At 42.1% G+C, this 18,520-nt stretch overlaps 1 protein-coding gene across 20 annotated transcripts in view; it reads right to left on the bottom strand.

Moving 5' to 3' along the window:
• ZBTB20 (zinc finger and BTB domain containing 20) overlaps positions 1–18,259 on the bottom strand; it is an 809,278-nt gene extending 791,019 nt beyond the window's left edge. For 11 of the 20 annotated variants that reach the window (XM_084843072.1, XM_084843075.1, XM_084843080.1 and 8 more), the window contains exon 1: positions 18,094–18,183. The gene's annotated coding sequence lies outside the window, so the exon portion shown is untranslated. The other 9 variants (XM_084843074.1, XM_084843078.1, XM_084843079.1 and 6 more) reach the window with 4 other exon arrangements.
• Between the last annotated feature and the right edge of the window lie 261 nt (positions 18,260–18,520).

Below are 18,520 nucleotides of genomic sequence, written 5' to 3'. Positions count from 1 at the left end.
TTAGAAATGGTATTGAGTGAAATGTTATTATATATTAAGGAAACTTCTCTGTTTCTATGACTGACAATTGTACTTCTCAATAACAATTACTCCCACCCTGCTCCATGTGTGCACATACACACACCCCTACCTTTTTAAGACAGTCAGAATGACTTTGAAACAAAAAAAAGCTTAGTAATTGCAAATGTCTGGCAACTTGTTTCATCCATGCAGCTAAAGTTCTCTTTATTAATATAGTTCTGCACATGGCATACAACCAGGTGCTTATAAAATATTTTAAAGGGAGGTGTTGTAGTATCCTTATGGCAGGTCATTCCTGAAACCAATCCTAGTTCTAACATTGTAAGTGGCCTTGAATAACACTATTTGAGCATCAGTTTCCTCTGACTCTAAACAAAGTAGGCTCAGAGGACTTGGCTAGTAGTTTATGTCTGCATAACTCTTCAAAGAAGAAAAATACAAGCTAGCAGTACTGTTTGGAGAGGTATAGTTAGGAATTTCAGGTTGGCCTTAATTTATATTTGCCTCCCAGAAACAAACATAACATGGTTAAAAATAAAACAGAGAAATCATTGCACTTTCAAAGGTAGAATGGCATTAGTTTCATATTACTTTAAAGCTGTTAACAAATATATTAAAAGTCAGGCAGAACTTTTTAATTTCTGCTTGCAAAATCAAACAGTGCACAACTCTTCCTTTTTATAAGTACAGCAAAACAACATAATGTATTTATTTAATAACAAGGCTTACTTTTAATGCAAATAATGCTATGTTGTCCATTAATGCAGACTGCAACATTGCACTGAGTATCAATGTTTCTTTGTGCTTCATTATTTCAACCACAAATTTGGTTATAATTTTCATCCAGAATTATTACCACATAGAAACAAGAACTCCCTAGTCCTAAACAACTGCACCAACATTCTCTGCCTGCAACATCAAGAGAAAACCCCCTGTAATTCTGGCTTTTTTAATGGTGCACAAAAAAACTTAATAAGCAGTCACTTGCCATCTAATCCTAGCCATGTTTACTTGGAAGGGCCATTGGTTTCAATGGAAGTTATTTCCAAGCAAGTATGTTTAGGACTGAAGCCTGAAGATCTGAAATTGAATTAGCTTTTTTCTCCTAAACCTACCATGAGAACAAGGTGCATACATTCATTCTTTGCATCTTCATTCTCCTCCAATATTGCACGGTTAACATGGTCCAAAACTTCTCACACATCTTATTGCACTTAGAACAGAGCCTAGCTATTTTCCCTTCTCCTTCTTTAATCATCACAGACTTGAAAATACTTCCCACTGAGGGCAAACATTAATCCTACAGACGTACATTGCACCTGGGACAATGAAAAAAATTAGGGTTAAAGCCAGGATCTGTCTTCTCTGAGAGGAAGGGCTCTGCTTGCGGAAGGTCCCTTTGTCTGGTTTTTCGGCATTCCCCCTCCCCGACACACAACAATAGTGTCTCCTGACTCTTTGTATTGCATTTTCAGGAGGCTGGAGATGAGGCGGTGGGAAAGTCCACTTCTGTCAATGCAGTTGATCCAATGAAAAACTGGATGCAACCCCTAGTATCAGACAGAAATCTGTAATACCCAGTTTTAGTTGGCCAAGAATAATACTCTTTCCCCTTCACATTGAACAGCTAACAAATATTTTTTTCATCCCACATTCCCTATACTTGAACCTGTAGGCAATAAAAGGAACAGTGCATTTCTAAAGTAGGAATGGTGAGAAAGCTGGATCACTTATTTAAAACTTTTTCTCAAGTGCAGAGAGTGGGTTTGAAAGTAAAATCATCTAAGAGTGGGTTTGAAACAGTCTCGTGAAGCCCTAAACATCACTTCTAGTGACATTAACTTGAGCTACATGTCCCATCGGAGAGTAAGCGTCAGCAAAGTAAATGCATTAGTTAAAGCTTAATAGTAGTTTAGAGTTCAGTATCTTGAAATATTAAATATGTTTTTTTCCCAGAGTAAACTGCCATTCAGTTTTAATGAAGACATTAACCTGCTTAATTTGTAAGCTCTTGTGGGAAACCAGTCTAAAATACTGTCACAAGAGGTGGGCACAAGTAACAAGAGCTACAAGAGAAAAATCAAACATATTTTAGATGTTTGAGCAGCCAGAAAAGTGATCACTAGTAAGTCCCTGTTTTCCTTTTACCTTTGTTTAATATGATTTGTGCACTCTGAAGATAGTAGGGATTAGCTATAGTGTACATGATTTATAATTATGGGTACTTGAAACAACAACACTTTCCTCATTTACCAATGAGTTAGTATATGTGTCTGGAAATGGAAACCGAAGATCTAGTCCCAACTAAATTCTGGGGCCGCGGTGGCTTAGTGGTTAAGACGCTGAACTGCAGACCGGGAGGTCGGTAGGACAGCAGTTCGAGACTCGAGTGCCGCGTGACGGAGTGAGCTCCCGTCTTCAGTCCCAGCTCCTGCCAACCTAGCAGTTCGAAAGCAAGAAACTGCAAGTAGATAAATAGGCACCGCCTCGGCGGGAAAGGTAACAGCGTTCCGTGCACCTCGGTGTTCAGTCATGCCGGCCACATGACCACGGAAGCATCTTCGGACAGCGCTGGCTCTTCGGCTTAGAAACGGGGATGAGTACCGCACCGTAGAATCGGACACGACTGGTTGGGGACACCTTTACCTTTACCTTTTTTTTAAATTCTGAGTTAGCATTCTGAATCAAAACCACCAAGTTTTTGAAGTATGTATTTTATTTATTATGAAAACACGTGTCTTGCCTTTCAAACAGTATTGTAAGGTACCCTAGGACTCTAACAGTACAATCCTATACATGTGTACTCAGAAGTATGTCCCACTGACTTCAATAGGGCTTAGTCCCATGTGACGGGGTATAGAATTACAGCCCAAATGAAAAGTACAATAAAAGCATTTAAAATATAAACACACTACAGACTAAAAGCAGCAGGATCTGAGATCTAAAAAGAGCAACATCAGAACCTCACAACAATAAAAATGTCAACGGATAGGGAAAATTTAAAAAAAAGTTTTCCCTGGCACCAAATCAACAACATAGCCACAAGGCATCCCTTGCTGGGGAGAGCTTTCCACAAGCATGGCTGAGAAGACCTTTTCCCTGGTAAGAAGTAGGAGGTGGTTTAGCTGTTTCCAACAGAAAACCAAACAAGAGGTTGCAGTCCCAATTAATTCTGTTCCATTTTGTATGTGAGGCTTTGCAAATTCTGCAAATCTGGGTGCCTCATATATAAAACAGGCTCAAAATTGCTTGCCTATTTTCTGCAAGCCCTTTGCCAATGACAAAAGTGGTATATGACATCACAGAAGATTCACAAATTAGGGCTGCCATTGAGGTTTGCCCACAAAAATTCAGGTGAAAGGGAGAAAGATTCACAACACCAGGCTTGCTTAACTATATTGCACACTATTTGCTACCTGTTCCTAGCTACTGCTTTCCTTGTCTTTGATCCTATTTAAATAAATAGGGACTTTTTCCTGAGGCAATTAAGGATCATGTAGGCAGCATGACGTGATCATGTAAACAATAACATTTGACTATGTGATGATGTAATGATGCCAAATTAGATCAAAAGCTTCTTGCCTTCCCCCTAAATGGGCAACAAACTAAAACCTGTCTCATTTTGCCATCTTGCCACCATGACTGCCTAAACAGAGAAATGCCTTTCATGGGAAGGGAACATTTGTAATAAAATGCCACCACTACCAACATCCTGTTTTGTCTCAACCAGTCACGAACACTGTAACTACTGAGGGGAAGAGTCAATCACATAATGTTGAAAATCAATGCACTTGCTGTGACAGGAGTTGGTTGACGATGGGAGTAGAGAACTTCTTTCAGTTCGAGGGCCAAATTCCATTTTGGAAAAGCTTTTGGGGGCACATTCCAGTGGTGGGTGGGATGAAAGGCAAAGAGGAACAAAAGGCCAAAGGCGTGGGGCCAAAAATACACAAAATACCAACATATTTTAGCTTAAAGCTCTCACTGCCAGTAACTAAGCTTTAAAAGATGAATTTCAACCTTTTAGAATGGGGGGAAAACAAAAAGATCAGTAGTTGTGGAAAATGGGTGTAGCCTTCTAGGAACCCTGAAGGGCAAGATTTGGAACCCAGGAAGGCCGGGTTTGATGCCCGGGCCTGAGGTTCTCCACCCCTGATTTACAGCAAGAGGAGCTGTGCACTATTGGCATGGATGGAGTTGGAGAGGTGAACATCTAATGAAAGAGGAGGCAATGGGGAAAGAGTGGAAATTCCACAAAAGAGCTCAAGAACAGAATGTACACACATGTTGTCAGTGGGGAAACTTAGCAGGGGTGAGGACACACTGAATTTCACATACTGATTTGAAATAACTAGACAAATCTTAAGTTGCATATCTCTAGCGACCGAGTAAAATAATATTCCCTATTCTATTTATTTATTTGATTTATATCCTGCTTTTCCACCAAAATAGCACTCAAGGTGACTTAGAATAATAAATTACAAATTAAAAAACAAAATCTTAATTAAAACATTAAACAAATCTACATAATATCTACAAATCAGCTGGCAGTAGCCCATGCTACAGGGTGAATTCTACAGTTCTACATAAACTGAGCAGGAAGGAAATGTAGTAGCAAGAAAATATTTTGTACACAGACAGAATTCTCCCTTCTCCTCTCTGTGGGGCCAGCCTCAAAAAACTGAGAAGAGAAGTGTCCTGGCTAAAGTCTCTTCCAGGCAACATTTCATATATTTGTTAAATCCACACCTGTACATCACACGAAAGATACCTGCACCAAGCGTGCCTAGGAAATCACAACCCAAGTGTATGTAGTATCCATTGAGAAATGGCAATGGGGATTGATGGTGGTTTCTCCAACGGTCTCTGAGCTGTAGGAAGTGTCTGACCATTCCCACTGCTAACACTATCCATGGAGATGATACACCTTAATGAGACAACACCACCCAAATGGGAATCTATACATTAGCCATATTGCGGGCAGTATCCAATGCTGCCGCTCCACATATGCAATTGACATAGCACTAGTGTAATTGACCTCCAGAACAATGCCAATAGCAAATGCTAGAATTATGGGTTTTACTGTCTCCTAGCTACATCTCTAGGTGTTGTTTATGACTAAAGTTCATTAGTGATCCATCTAAATTACACACCTACATTATAATGCAAAGACAACAGAAATAAGAATTAATTAAGTTGATATCATCAAAGGTAGACATTGACACTTAACAATATTAATAGATAATGACACAATTAGCACCACAGTAAGCTATTATAACTTATATGACTTTGTAAAGATCTGTATTTATGGATTACCCTGGCAACATAATATTAGTTCTAAAGGAAGCACTTGTTCACCCAAATTCCTATTTTAGTGACCCAGTTAAAACCTGATCTCAATATGCAAATGCTCTTTTAAAATAAAAATGTCCTAAAAACAAACTAGTGTACATGTGTGAGACAAAGGTTTCTCACTTCTGTTGCACTTCCAATGTGTTACAAGTACGTCTATTTTTATGATTATTTTTATATAGTCCTACCCTGAGAGTCCACACAGGGAATGCTTAGTCTTCTAAATATAGAAAGGAGAAGCAGCTACTTCCAGCTGATCCAGGTACAAACATGTAGATGCATCTTTACCTGCCAGCCTGCCTTACTTCTCCTGGCTCTTTCACATGGCTGTTGATGGAAATAGCAGTGGCTAGGGAGGTGATCTATGATGAGGGAGACCAGACTTCAAACTCCCATTCAGCCACAAAGCTCACTAGGCGAACTTAGGCTGACAGTATGTGACTAACCTAGCCTATCCCACAGGGTTGTTGTGATAAAAAGGGAGACAATGTATGTGCTAACCATTGCTACTTGGAAGAAGGCTGCGATTTAAAAATATAATTTAGAAGTGTTACATTACCACTGTGGTAAGGGATGGAATCCAGGAGGAGATGCAAAGACGGTATCTTTGCCTCTCTGTTGTTGTTTTAACCTACATGATAAGGGTAACTAACTTTCTAGAGCAAGTTACCTACATTATAGGACAGGAAGGCCTGGCGTGCTATGGTCCATGGGGTCACGAAGAGTCGGACACGACTTAACGACTGAACAACAACAACCTACATTATGCTATGAGGAAACAGAACCTAGGAACATCTGAGAAGAAAATACCCTCTCCATCGAATTAAATTGAAACGAACTGGCTTTGCATCCCAATCTTTCCACTATAGTGGTCTTTCGGTGCAAGGAATGAGCAATGATAGCTAAACTGTTGCAGTTAATCCAGGTGATGTTCCCTCTATATCTATTGAGTGGGGAAGCTGCATTGGCCAGGCAAGAAAGTACTATAAACAGGGGCAGCAAAAATGCAACCCTCCTCCTGCCTGCAACTGCAGCCATTTTGAGTACATTTGCCATGTGGAAAGTGGCTGTTCAACTTTCATGGGCTTCTACTGGCTAATACCCACAGTATCCCCACAGGTTGTTCTCTCTCTCTCTCTCTCCCTCCCCAACTCCCCACCCACTCATCCGCACACACACTTCAGTCCTTTAATAGACAGCAACCCATTCCCGCCACCTCCGCTACTCCTTAAATTGTTATATTTTAAAGTTCATACGGAAGACACGTGACATAGGGTTAACCATCTTGCATAAAAGGGTCTCATTTTCACATGGTAACTACCGTTTCATTATTTGACAATGAAATATGTGAACTTCTCTGACTATGACTGGGCCTGCAGTTTTCTTAAAAGAATTACAAATGAATTAAGAAGTCATTAAATGGGAACCCTAAACAATATTTTTATTTATTTGTTTTGTCATTTATACCCCATCTTTCTACAAGAAAATCAAATTCAAGGCAGCTTGCAAAAAATAATAATCACAACAGAATTAAAAACAATCTAAACATGGATTAGGTTTTACCAAGAATGCAGTCCTAAACATGCTTACTCAGAAGCAAGTCCCAGTATATTCAAAGGAATTTAGTAAGATTGCATCCAAAATTTGCTGCAGGCAACAGAAGAACATGCAGTAACATAACCATTATATCCTAGTTTCCTACAAATTTGTTACATTAAGAACCATAAAGATAAAAGACTAGACATTAAAATCACAACTTCTCTCATTCATGTCCTCCAAAAAATTCCTCTGTGCTAGAAATCTTGGATTTTCGCACCTACAAATTCAATTATTAGATTTAGAATAATGCTAAAATCTTCAGTGATGTTCTTTCTGCATTACAAATGGGCTATTAAATCAGTGAAGTGCCAATCAAGTTCTTTTGTGTGCTGAAAAAAGATTTAACAAAAGCGTTTTTGCAGGCCTCTCCTTTCACACTATAGTCAGTGTCACCTATATATGATAATTGCAACATATTTTTTGTGGTAAGATCAGCCCCAAATTGAAAAGAACAGGATTCTCACCCCCTCTTTTTTTTTTTAAAATAAAAAGTCATAATCAGAGCATCCCACATATTTGGGGCTTTATGAAAGTGTCTAAGGACATCTAATATGCCTAAGCAACCTTTTGTATGAAATTTTTGTTGTAACAGGAGGAGTGAATGTGTTTAACGATCCCAACAGAAGAATGACACCTTGGAGCTTTGGATTCGCTTGCCTGCTGGATAGTTTAATCATACTATTGTACAGTTTCACACTACTGACTATGCGTAGAAAAGCTCCCCCCTCCCCTTGGTAATTGTTCCATGGCTTGGTCTTGCCCCACATTTTGCTCTACATTTCATCTTCCGATTTTACATATACAATATCTCTAATGCATTCCAAAACCAGTACATGTGCAGCGTGCTCTCGTTGCACTTTCCTTTCGTTCACATGATTTTTCCCCTTTAGGTAACCCATGTGCAAGAGCAACAGTGCACATTAAAATTGGCGCTCTCTCCCTTTTTTTAAATCAGTCTGCTATTGCTATCTAATTGCATATTTAAAGCCCTTTCTGGTTTGTTAGAAGTCAGAAGAAGAAAAAAGAAATCTGGCGCCTATCTCCTCTACTAGATGAGCAGTAGCAAGTCAGAGACAGCTTTGAATGGGGAACTAGAAGAGCAATAACAGTTCAGCCATGTTTTCAATAGGGACCATGCACAATTAAACCACTTTTCACCACATCCCCCAAACAATCTTAGTTTTAAAAAAAATCCAAAACCTGATATGTGTGCATTTTGAATACAGAACAATGTGAATCAGTATCCAAAATATTATGGAGACTAATAAGTCAGAATCAGTCCATTAATTAACAGGAATGCTGATGCAATTGTACTCTTGGCACATGGCTTAGCTAAATAAAAAACAAACAAAAGGAATGAATAATGTGACAAGAGCAAACTGTGCATGCAGAGCGGTCTTTACTGGTTCTGAAAATCCAACCCAGAAGAATGGCAGAGAGCAAACGTGCTGGAGCCAATCCACAAGAAAGAGAATTGGAATGCCTAAATCTAAGGTGGGTGGGTAATTCAGAAGCATCCCTACAACTGACTAATGACCAGGATCTCAGTGGCACACCAACATCCTAGCCAGTTTGGATAGCTCAGCTTTGCAAATAGTTCAACGAAGTTGCTAGCCCATGAGAATGTATAACACACCTATCTGCACACACATGCCTCTCATTACAGGTGGTCATTATATACAGCTGTATTGTAAGCCTGAGAGCAGGTAGTGTGTTGTTTTAATTGATCTGTTAGCCTCTCTTGGAGCTTTTCTGGTTGATGAATGGGGTATAAATGCTTTGAATAAATGAGTGCCTATCCCAGTCATTTGTGGCATATCAACACCATGAAAGAAACAAGCCACATCTTTCCCCATTTACAAAGCTGCTCCATCTGACTCTGACTGCCAAGAGTAATAAAATCCACATAAAATACAAAGAAAGAGACTAATTACAAGTAGGGATGTCCATCACTGGGAAAACCAGCCCTTTTGGGGCTCACCGGATTTCCACAGCATCCCCAACTCGGCTTGTGAGCCAAGCTACAGGTTTTCCTGGAAAACAGGGAACTTGGGGGGGGGGTTAATCTGCGTAGATAGACATTTTTACAAATTCCGGCTGAAATTTGTAGAAATTACGCAAATTGTGACTGTAATTTGCACAGATGTCTATTTACGCAATTTTTTATTTTATTTTTTTACAAAAAGACAGAAAATCTGCTAGCAGGCCTGACTTGCTGCAGACCAAGTTGGGCCAGCTGGCAGAAGTTGGAATGGAGTCCAGGGGGCTGAGCCAATGAAAGCTCATCGAGCTCCTCCCCCCAATGGGATTCCTCCAACGTCCCTACTTACAAGCCAGTGATAATGTAATAGTGATTTGCTGCATCTCACAACTTTGCTAGTAATTACTGAATTTTGAAAGCTTTTCTGTTTCTGACAATAAAATTCCAAGTGATCTAATTCAATGTGTGTGCTACCTAAGGCCCAGTGACACCAGTGGGAGCTTTCCTCAAACTGCAAATAACAAGCACAGAGTAGGGGAGAATTCCTATGGGGAGAATTCCTATAGGGACAAAGGGAGGGACAAACGATTAAAGTGTGCCCCACCTCAAGGACCTGATCCAGCTCAGAACTCCCCACACCAGCTATTTTTAAAAACACAGGCGCAAAACCTCAGGCCCAGGGACCAAGTCCAGCTCTCTTGGATCCCAATCCAGCCCTTTGAGTTTCCAGTTGACTACGCCCTCTTTCCCTGGCCCCATCCCCTTTCCCCCCAACTGCCTATAGTTTGGTGGTTTCCCAGCTTTTGTGCAGGTTTTTTCCCCCTCCATTCTAAAAGATGGATAAAAGATCATCTAAAAGGTTGAAATGTGTCTTTTATGGCTTAGTTACGGGCAGTAAGAGCTTTAAGCTACAATACGATGGTATTTTTGTTATCTTTTGCCCTGTCCACCACTGAACGTGGCACCCACAGCTTCTCCAAAATGGAATTCAACCCTCGGGCTGCAAGAGATTCAACACCCATTTTAAAGAAAAACTACAAGACGAATTACATGACAAACTTAATACCTAGTTTGGCCCTTAGTGTCAAGGTGAGCTTTCTAAGTTGCAGGATGTTGCAGATTTTGAGCAACACACTTCAGAAATGCCCAGGAATTTCACATCACCCTACCTCCCCTTTAAAGCTATTGGCTGACTGCATTACCAGAATATGATTATCTGTCAATGTATCATTTTCCAGCTAGAATCTATCCCCAAGTTTCAAATGGCACTGAAGATCCACAGACAATAGTGCCATTAGCCTTCCCATATATTAGTTTTCTCATCTTTTAAAATGGAGGGTATTTTGTACCACAAAACAGTTTATTCCCCTTAGGGCACAATCCTATGCCTGTTTAGACAGAAAAAAGGTCCTACAACTCCCTGCATTCCCCAGCTTGCCTTGGTGGCTGGGGAATGATGGGAGCTGTAGGACCTTTTTCTGTCAAAACTGGCATAGGATTGCCCCTTTAATTTATTAATGTTTGCAAAACCAATTGAGACCCAGAGACATAAATCACTGTTGAAATGCAGTCTTATCCTTTTAATTTTAAGATATGATTTGTATATAAAAATACACTTCAGAAATTCAGACGACTGGAATGTGCAGATTCTACTGTAAATAATAACATTTATCTGAAAAAAAAATTTCCCCAAATTTTTTTTTTTCCCCCCTCTTCCCATAGCTGTGCCTTTGATCTGGAAATTTAGCTTCCCGGGCTTCTTTTAGATTTGGTTCATTTTATCAGCTCACAACTCCTATTATGCCCAAGAATGCTTACATTGTTTCAATGTTTTACAAAAGAGAAAAGCTTAATTTTAGAAGACTTGTCTCCACTTACAAACATTGTATTTGTCTAAGCACAGAAGGCAGAAATGGTCTGGAATTTAAGCCACAAGTAACTAACAGTGCAATCCTATCCATGCCTCCTCAAAAGTAAGTCCTGTTGACTTCAGTGAGGCTCACTGGGTATAGGACTACAGCCTTAAAGGCCAAGTACTTACATTTTCCTTATGTACAAAATGAAGAATACTTCCCAGCTAAAGGAGGAACAGTAAATAATGACACAATCCATCAGTAAGTTTTCTGCCACAAGCACCACTGACTTGAATGGAGACTGTCCAAAATTACACTCTTGCATGGGTCCCCATCAAATCAATGAGAATTAGCCTAGGTAATTTTCAGTGGATGTGCCCTCAGGGTTTACTGCAGAGTTTAGGCAGCAACCCTAAATACAACTTTACAACTTAGGAGTAAGTCCCATTGAACTCAGTGAGACCTAAACATGCATACTTTTCTACTTTTTGAGGCTACTTTGATGCTGTTGTGTCCCTATAACAAGGAATGTAGAAAATATTCTTAAAGTCCATTCGTCATTGAAGAAAGGCAAGTTCATTTCAATATGATGGGTTAATTAGATAAAAGCTATATGATCAATCAGCTAGAAAGTGGTTCATAGACCTAGCAGTATCACTTAATTCATTATCATTTAGGACAGGAGTGGGGTACCTTTTTCGACACTAGGGCCGCATTGGCTCCAGGGAAGCATACCAGCAGTGGCATGGAGTACCCTTATCATTGGCCTGCTTGATGTGTTTGTGTGCTCACACACCCTATTCTCTCCATTCATTCACATACACCAACCACATGGAAAGGCACCAAATTACCCATGGAGGGAAAGGGTGATTTTCTCCCTCCATGGGAAGGTCACTGCTTTTCTCTGCTGTGTAGTGACAAAGGAAGCTTCCTTCTAACTTTAAAGCAGAGAAAAGCTCTTCTCTCTCACCAGCTGCTGCCTGAGGAGAGGGGGCAGAGCCTGGAGAAGAGGTTGCTGGGCCAGACGGAGAACCCCTGTGGGCTGTATCTGGCCCATGGGTTGGCGGTTCCCCATGCCTGATTAGCATATTATGAGATTTCCAATACTATAGAACTGGAACTCTCTCTAAGAGGAATCTTGTGTGGTTGAATGTCTATCACTTCAGAACAGAGCCACACAAAAATAAGGTGATGGTTTCTCCATACTTGGGGTATTCCCTACATATGCAAAGTATACAAGTTTATAATTTAAAAAAGAAAAAAAAACCCAGACAGCTCAAAATGGCCATATAAGCTTTTATTCTATGGGCCTTAGGAGTGTCTCAGGAGCCATAGGATAGAACCAAACTTCCCCTCTGAGAGCAGAAAGAAAGAGGTTCACCCACAGAGGGGGAGATCCAACCTAAGATTTCCTCTCCCAGCCCCATAGAAACCTCTGTGGCCCTTGCCTCTCCTATGCTGGTAGAGGCAAAAAAAGGGTTCAGATTGTGAGGTGTGTTGTGGGGTGAATCAGGAGAGGCTTGGAACCTTTCTACTGCTTGCAGTGGGAGGCAAATTGTTCAAGTAAATATATATATTCAGGAAAAAGGTGGAAAAAACTGCTCCTCCCTCCCTTCTGCCTTGCTTGTGCCAGCCCAGAAGGGCTCTGGATGAGGGCAATTCTTCCTCCTTTGGATCTCCCCAGCACGGCTGGTAGGATTGCCTGTAACTCAGTGGTCTAGAAACGGAACTTCCAGATTCACGTTGGATCCCAATGGCAGGAACTCCTCCCATCTTTGCTGCCACAAAGTGTGTACGTGTGGGTGGGGGTGGGGGTATAGTACTGCCTAATCACAGCTATGCTAAAATCCTGGATTTCTCTATTGGTTTCTATGGGCAGCAATCACTTTCACCCTAGAGGTGAAGCACAAAGGTTCTAAAAGAAGCTGAAACTTAATCCAAACAAGACAGAGGTACTGTGGGTTTGGAAACCAACCGCTTCGGATGGAGGTTTACAACTGTTCTTAGATGGGGTTGCACTCCCCCTAAAAGACCAAGTGTGCAATCTGGGAGTCCTCCTGGACTCTGAGCTAACTAGAGAAGGCCAGGTGGCTGTGGTGTCGAGTGCTTTTTTACCAGCTTAGGCTGGTATGCCACCTGCAGCCCTATCTGGAGAGGATGGACCTTGCCTTAGTTATCCACACACTAGTCACGTCCAGGCTGGACTACTGTAATGAGCTGTATGTGGGGCTGCCTTTGAAGATGATTTGGAAACCTTAGCTGGTACAGAATGTGGCCACCTGAGTATTGGTGGGGGTGAGGTGATTTGATCACATACCTATACTTCACCAGCTGCACTGGTTACCAGTGTGTTTCCAAGCCCAATTTAAAGTGACCTTTAAAGCTTTAAATGGTTTGGGATCAAGTTACCTGAAGGACTGCCTACACCCATATCAGCCTGCCCACACTTTAAGATCAGAAAGAGAGGCCCTTTTCATTTGCCCACCTGTGACAGCAGTTAGATGGGTGACCACACGTGAGAGGGCCTTCTGTGCAGTGGCCCCACACATTTGGAACAAGTTGCCATCGGAGGTCCGCCATGCTCCATCATTGCAGGCTTTTAAGAAGGCCTTAAAAACATATTATTTTACCTTGGCCTTCTCTTGATATAACTGCTGTTGTTGTTGTCTTTGCTGTTGTCGTTGGTTTTATTGTCGACTTATTGTTGCTTTTATTGCTATTCTATTGTGATTATGGTTTTATTGCTTTTAATATTTTAACTGTTTTTATGTATTTTATTGCTGTGAGCTGCAGGCGGCCAAGAATTTTTTTTAAATAAACAGAACTTTAAAACTGGAAATCAGACAATGTGAGTCTAGCAATTATTTGAGAGAGCACCTTCTTCCTTACCAGGCTGCCCAGTCACTGAGGTTATCAGAAGAGGAATTTCTGGTGGTTTCACATGGACCTGTGGTTCATTTGGAGTCCACTTGAAGTAGAGCCTTCAGTTTACAAGCTCCCTCTCTGTGGAACTCCCTGCCTATTGATGTCAGGGAGGCACAAACATTGTTTTGTTTTTGGCATCTGCTGAAATAAGCCTTTCTTAATTGACCAGCCACAATTTTATTGGATAATTTGATTTCAAGTATTTTAAATCTGTATTTTGATTTTGTTTCTTTTTATAGTTCACCACTCCGGAATGTTATTAGATACATAAATCCTGTAAATAAATACATCTATGACGAAGGGCAGTTGAATCAGCTGAAGAAAAACAAGAAATGGAGGGAACTGGGCAATTTTGGACTAATCTCCCCGATGAGGCCCACCTAGCACCAACATAGTTCTTTTCGGTGCCAGGTTAAAACTGCCCTCTTCTCTCAAGCATTTGGCAGCATATAATGAGTTGTTAACCAGGTTCTGTATTGTCTTTGCTTGATTGTTTAAAAATGGTTTTTAGATTGTTGTTGCTGTTCAGTCGTGTCCGACTCTTCGTGACCCCATGAACCATAGCACGCCAGGCCTTCCTGTCCTCTGCTCTCTCCCAGAGTGTGCTCAAGTTCATATTCATTGCATCGGTGATGCTATCTAGCCATCTCATCCTCTGTCATCCCCTTCTCCGTTTACCTTCAATCTTTCCCAGCATCAGGGTCTTTTCCAGGGAGTTTTCTCTTCACATTAGGTGGCCAAAATATTTGAGCTTCAGCTTCAGTATCTGTCCTTCCAATGAGCACTCAGGGTTGATTTCCTTTAGGATGGACTGATTTGACCTCCTTGCAGTCCAGGGGACTCGTAAGAGTCTTCTCCAGCACCACAGTTCGAAAGCATCGATTCTTCGGCGCTCAGCCTTCCTTATAGTCCAGCTGTCACAGCCATATGTTGCTACTGGGAAAACCATAGCTTTGATTATACAAACTTTTGTTGGCAAGGTGATGTCTCTGCTTCTTACTATGCTGTCTAGGTTTGCCATAGCTTTCCTCCCAAGGAGGAGCAAGCGTCTTTTAATTTCATGGCCACAGTCACCGTCTGCAGTGATCCTGAAGCCCAAGAAAACAAAATCTGTCACTGCTTCCATTTCTTCCCCTTCTATATGCCAGGAAGTGATGGGGCCAGATGTCATGATCTTAGTTTTTTTCATGTTGAGTTTCAAACCAGCTTTTGCACTCTCCAGTTTCACTCTCAACAAGAGGCTCTTTAGATCCTCTTCACTTTCTGCCATTAGGGTGGTATCGTCTGCATATCTGAGGTATGTGATATGTTCCATGGGGTTTTCTTGGCAAGAATACTAGAGTGGGTTGCCATTTCCTTCTCCAGCAGACCGCATTTTGTCAGAACTCTCCGCCATGACCTGTCCGTCTTGGGTGGCCCTGCATAGCTTATGGCTTCACTGAGTTACGCAAGCCCCTTCACCACAACAAGGCAGTGATCCATGAAGGGTTTTTTTTAGAGATATGTTGTCATATGTGTGCTATCTGTTTATATGCTTATGTAAATAGTTCTGCACTTAGTATAATGTATTTTTAATGGTTTTTAATTTTTCTGAACTACCCAGAGAGCTTCGTCTGTGGGGCAGTATAGAAATAAATTAAATGCTTCAGCCTTTAAAAGGTTATAGTATTTACCTCCATAATAAGGGGATGCGCTTCATGAGGTTAACAAAAGTCTCCACTCCCTGGTACCCTCCCAAGCTATATCACGTTGCTCAGGTTCAGGACTAGTAGGCAACCTAATTGGCAGCCTAATCCTTTTAGCATTTTATAGCACAGTAACAAAAGGCTTCAGGAAGGCAGAAAAGAAAATGGTGTCCTCTGACCGCCACTAACAGAACTACAAAGCTCCTGTTCCAAGCAGAAAGAGAGCATATTTAAAACAGCTCTAATCCTATACATGTTTGTTCAGGAGCAAGTCCCACCAAGTTCAATCGGACTTACTCTCAAGTGTACATTAGGATCACAGACTTTATCCCTTTCTCCAAGATTTGTTTCAGATTATTGCCTTCTCTGTACCCAAGGCTCCATGTGGGGAAGGTAGCCCATGGGTCCTGATGTTCTTCAGTGGCCAAGCCAGTGGGAAGTCACCCAACTTTGCTCTATGACCCCTCCTGATGAGCTCATCCTCCCCCCCCACACACACACACACAAAATGGCTTAGTTCACAACATTCCCTCCCTCTGTAGCTCAGCATCCCCTTTCCTTTAGCATTACTGCTGCTTGCATTCTTGCATTTCTCTCTTACTCAGCACGCAAACTCAGAACTGAGTTATTTAGAATTGGGGAAGGTACAGCTTCCATCCCCTCCCATTCTGCAAAGGAATAAGCCAATAGGTGGCCAAAGCCTTGTGGGTGAGAAAATGAAGAGCTGCAAAGAGTGTTCCCCACTCTAGCCTCCTGTCTGGAGGACTTCTGCCCTGCTTTTCAAATACAAGCTCAATTCTACCACCCAAACAGAAAGTCTCCAGAACTCACACTGACAGCCCAGGCAACCAATGGAAGCTCAGAAGAAGGAGGGGTGCCTTGCCATGGAGTGACCAATCAGGTGACAGAAGGTAGGAAGGCCGCACTCCATCCTTAACTCTTTCCATGCCTGCCAAGGCTTGTCCTAAAATAGGGACAGAGATCTGGTGCCTAGCAGATGTTTGACAAAGGTTCTAGCTGAGTCAATGGACTCTCCAGGCTTCTTTTCCACCACCACTGCCCCAGCGCTGGGCAGGTAACTTCAGCTGATCAATTGCTATCACTGAATAAGTCAAAGATTCCAGCTTAAATTGAAATGGAAATTGTCCTTTTAAGCTTGAAGTTTGTTTAAAAACCTTTAAAAAGTAAAAAGACAAACAAAAAGTTACAGTTCAATCCTCAATACATGTTTACTCAGAAGCAAGTCTTGCTCTGAACAGGCCTTTCTCTCACATTCAACTGATCTGAGAGGAAGCCCCATTTAACTTAATGGGACTTACCCCTGAGTAAACAGTTATTTTTGTTCTGCTTAATGGCTCCACAGCCCGTTTTGAGGAGCTAAAAAATCCATTCTGCCATCCCCTATTCCCATACGCATCTTATAACCCGACCACTTCCTCAGATAAGATGAATTTAAAACGTTTTCGCACTGAAAGGAGTGAGCGCCCTGAAATTAGTACGCCCCAGAAAGACCAGGGAGATTTGGAGGAAGAAGCTAAAAAAAGATCCCTCAGTGATCTACCTCAAGAGAAACTCAGCAGGAACTGCTGAAGGAAAATCTAATAACAGTAACACTCGAAATAAAAATTGTAATGATTTCTAGAGGGTAGCCATGTTAATCTATTACAGCAAAAACAACAGTCTGGGGGCACTTTAAAGACTGACAAATTTCTTCTGGCATAAGGTTCCATGGACTTCAGATGCATGGAGTATTATGGAGAGTTTCAGGGTTATATAAGAAAGATATATTAACAGCACAGCTACTGCTGGAAGCTGAAACATTTAGGTCAACTCTGTTGTTAGTCTATCTTATATATTTTACCTTAAGACTGACTGCATCCATAGCGGATCCAGAGCCTCCTTGTTGCTTTGGTGTTGTGCCGCTTTACACCTACGCCTACATGCATGCATATACACACACACACGCACAGTACACGTGGGTGTGTGGAGAAGAATTATAAACAGTGAGGTCAGAAGGAAATTCAATGCAAAAAGTGCTGATCGTGATAACCATTATTATCAGTAGCCGGTCACCGGAATTCTGACAAAACGGAGGCAAAAGTTATCCTTTTAGCCCCGCTGCTTATACATCCCCCCCCCCCCCCGCCGCCGCTCTATTTCCGTGTGTCTGTGTATCGTATATACGTACGCATGTGTCAAACGAAGGCAACAGTTCGTGCACCTGATGCGGGTCATAAAAGAAAGTTTATGCCACTGTAAGTAACCGCGCAATCCTATGCAGGGGTTACTTGGAAGTAAGTCCCACACTCCCTCCTTCCCCGGTAAGTGAGCTCTGTGGAATGCCACTGACGGCGCGCTCCTCCGCGTGGGCTGCAATCCAGGGCGCGCTTACTTGGGAGTAAGTCTCATTGAAGTCAATGGGACTTACTCCCGAGTAGACTCGCAGAGTACTCCGCTACGAGTCTGTTACGTCTTTCAAGGCGATATCAGGCGGGGGGGGGTAGACTTTATCCCTCCCGACGCTGAGAAAAGTTTTCCCTGCCTCCTTCCCTCCCCCAGCTTAACTCTCGCGCCCCTCCCCACCTTCGCCAGAACTCCCCGCCCACCACCCCTCGAGAGGGCAGGGTCACCGCCAACCCCACCTCCTCACCCCCCACTGACCCCGGAAGCGCGATACCTCTCTCATCTTCTGTCAGCCTCCCGCGCCAATTCAACACTTTAACGTAGACGAGCCGCCACCCTCCCCGCAGGCGACCCGCTCATTGGCTCTTAGCCCCGCCCAACCGCTCCGCTCAAGCCTCCCATTCGCCGACGGCCATGCCACTCCCGAAGGAGCCCGCTTCTACGAACAGCTCTACAGCCCGCCTCCTCCCCCATCCGCCTGTATTTGCTGTCTTTCCATTGGAGTAGCTCCAGCCTTTGAGAAAATAAATCTTCGCTATGTCCCCACTGTATTGGTTTTAATGTTTGTCAATCAAACGTCACCGCTGCTTGTCATTGGAGAATATCGGTACGATTAAGGCTGACCCTCTTAACAACTCGTGTTTTATTTGCCCGGGCTAACTGCCAGAGTGACCCAGTCTTGCCAATGATTGGCTATAAGT

Source organism: Heloderma suspectum, chromosome 3 (assembly GCF_057233095.1).
Source record: "Heloderma suspectum isolate Gila_16-S chromosome 3, 16-S_ref, whole genome shotgun sequence".
In the NCBI taxonomy this organism is placed as follows: Eukaryota; Metazoa; Chordata; class Lepidosauria; order Squamata; family Helodermatidae; genus Heloderma; species Heloderma suspectum.
The sequence above is the reverse complement of the archived record's forward strand: the minus strand, read 5'-3'. Positions and strand labels throughout refer to the sequence as shown.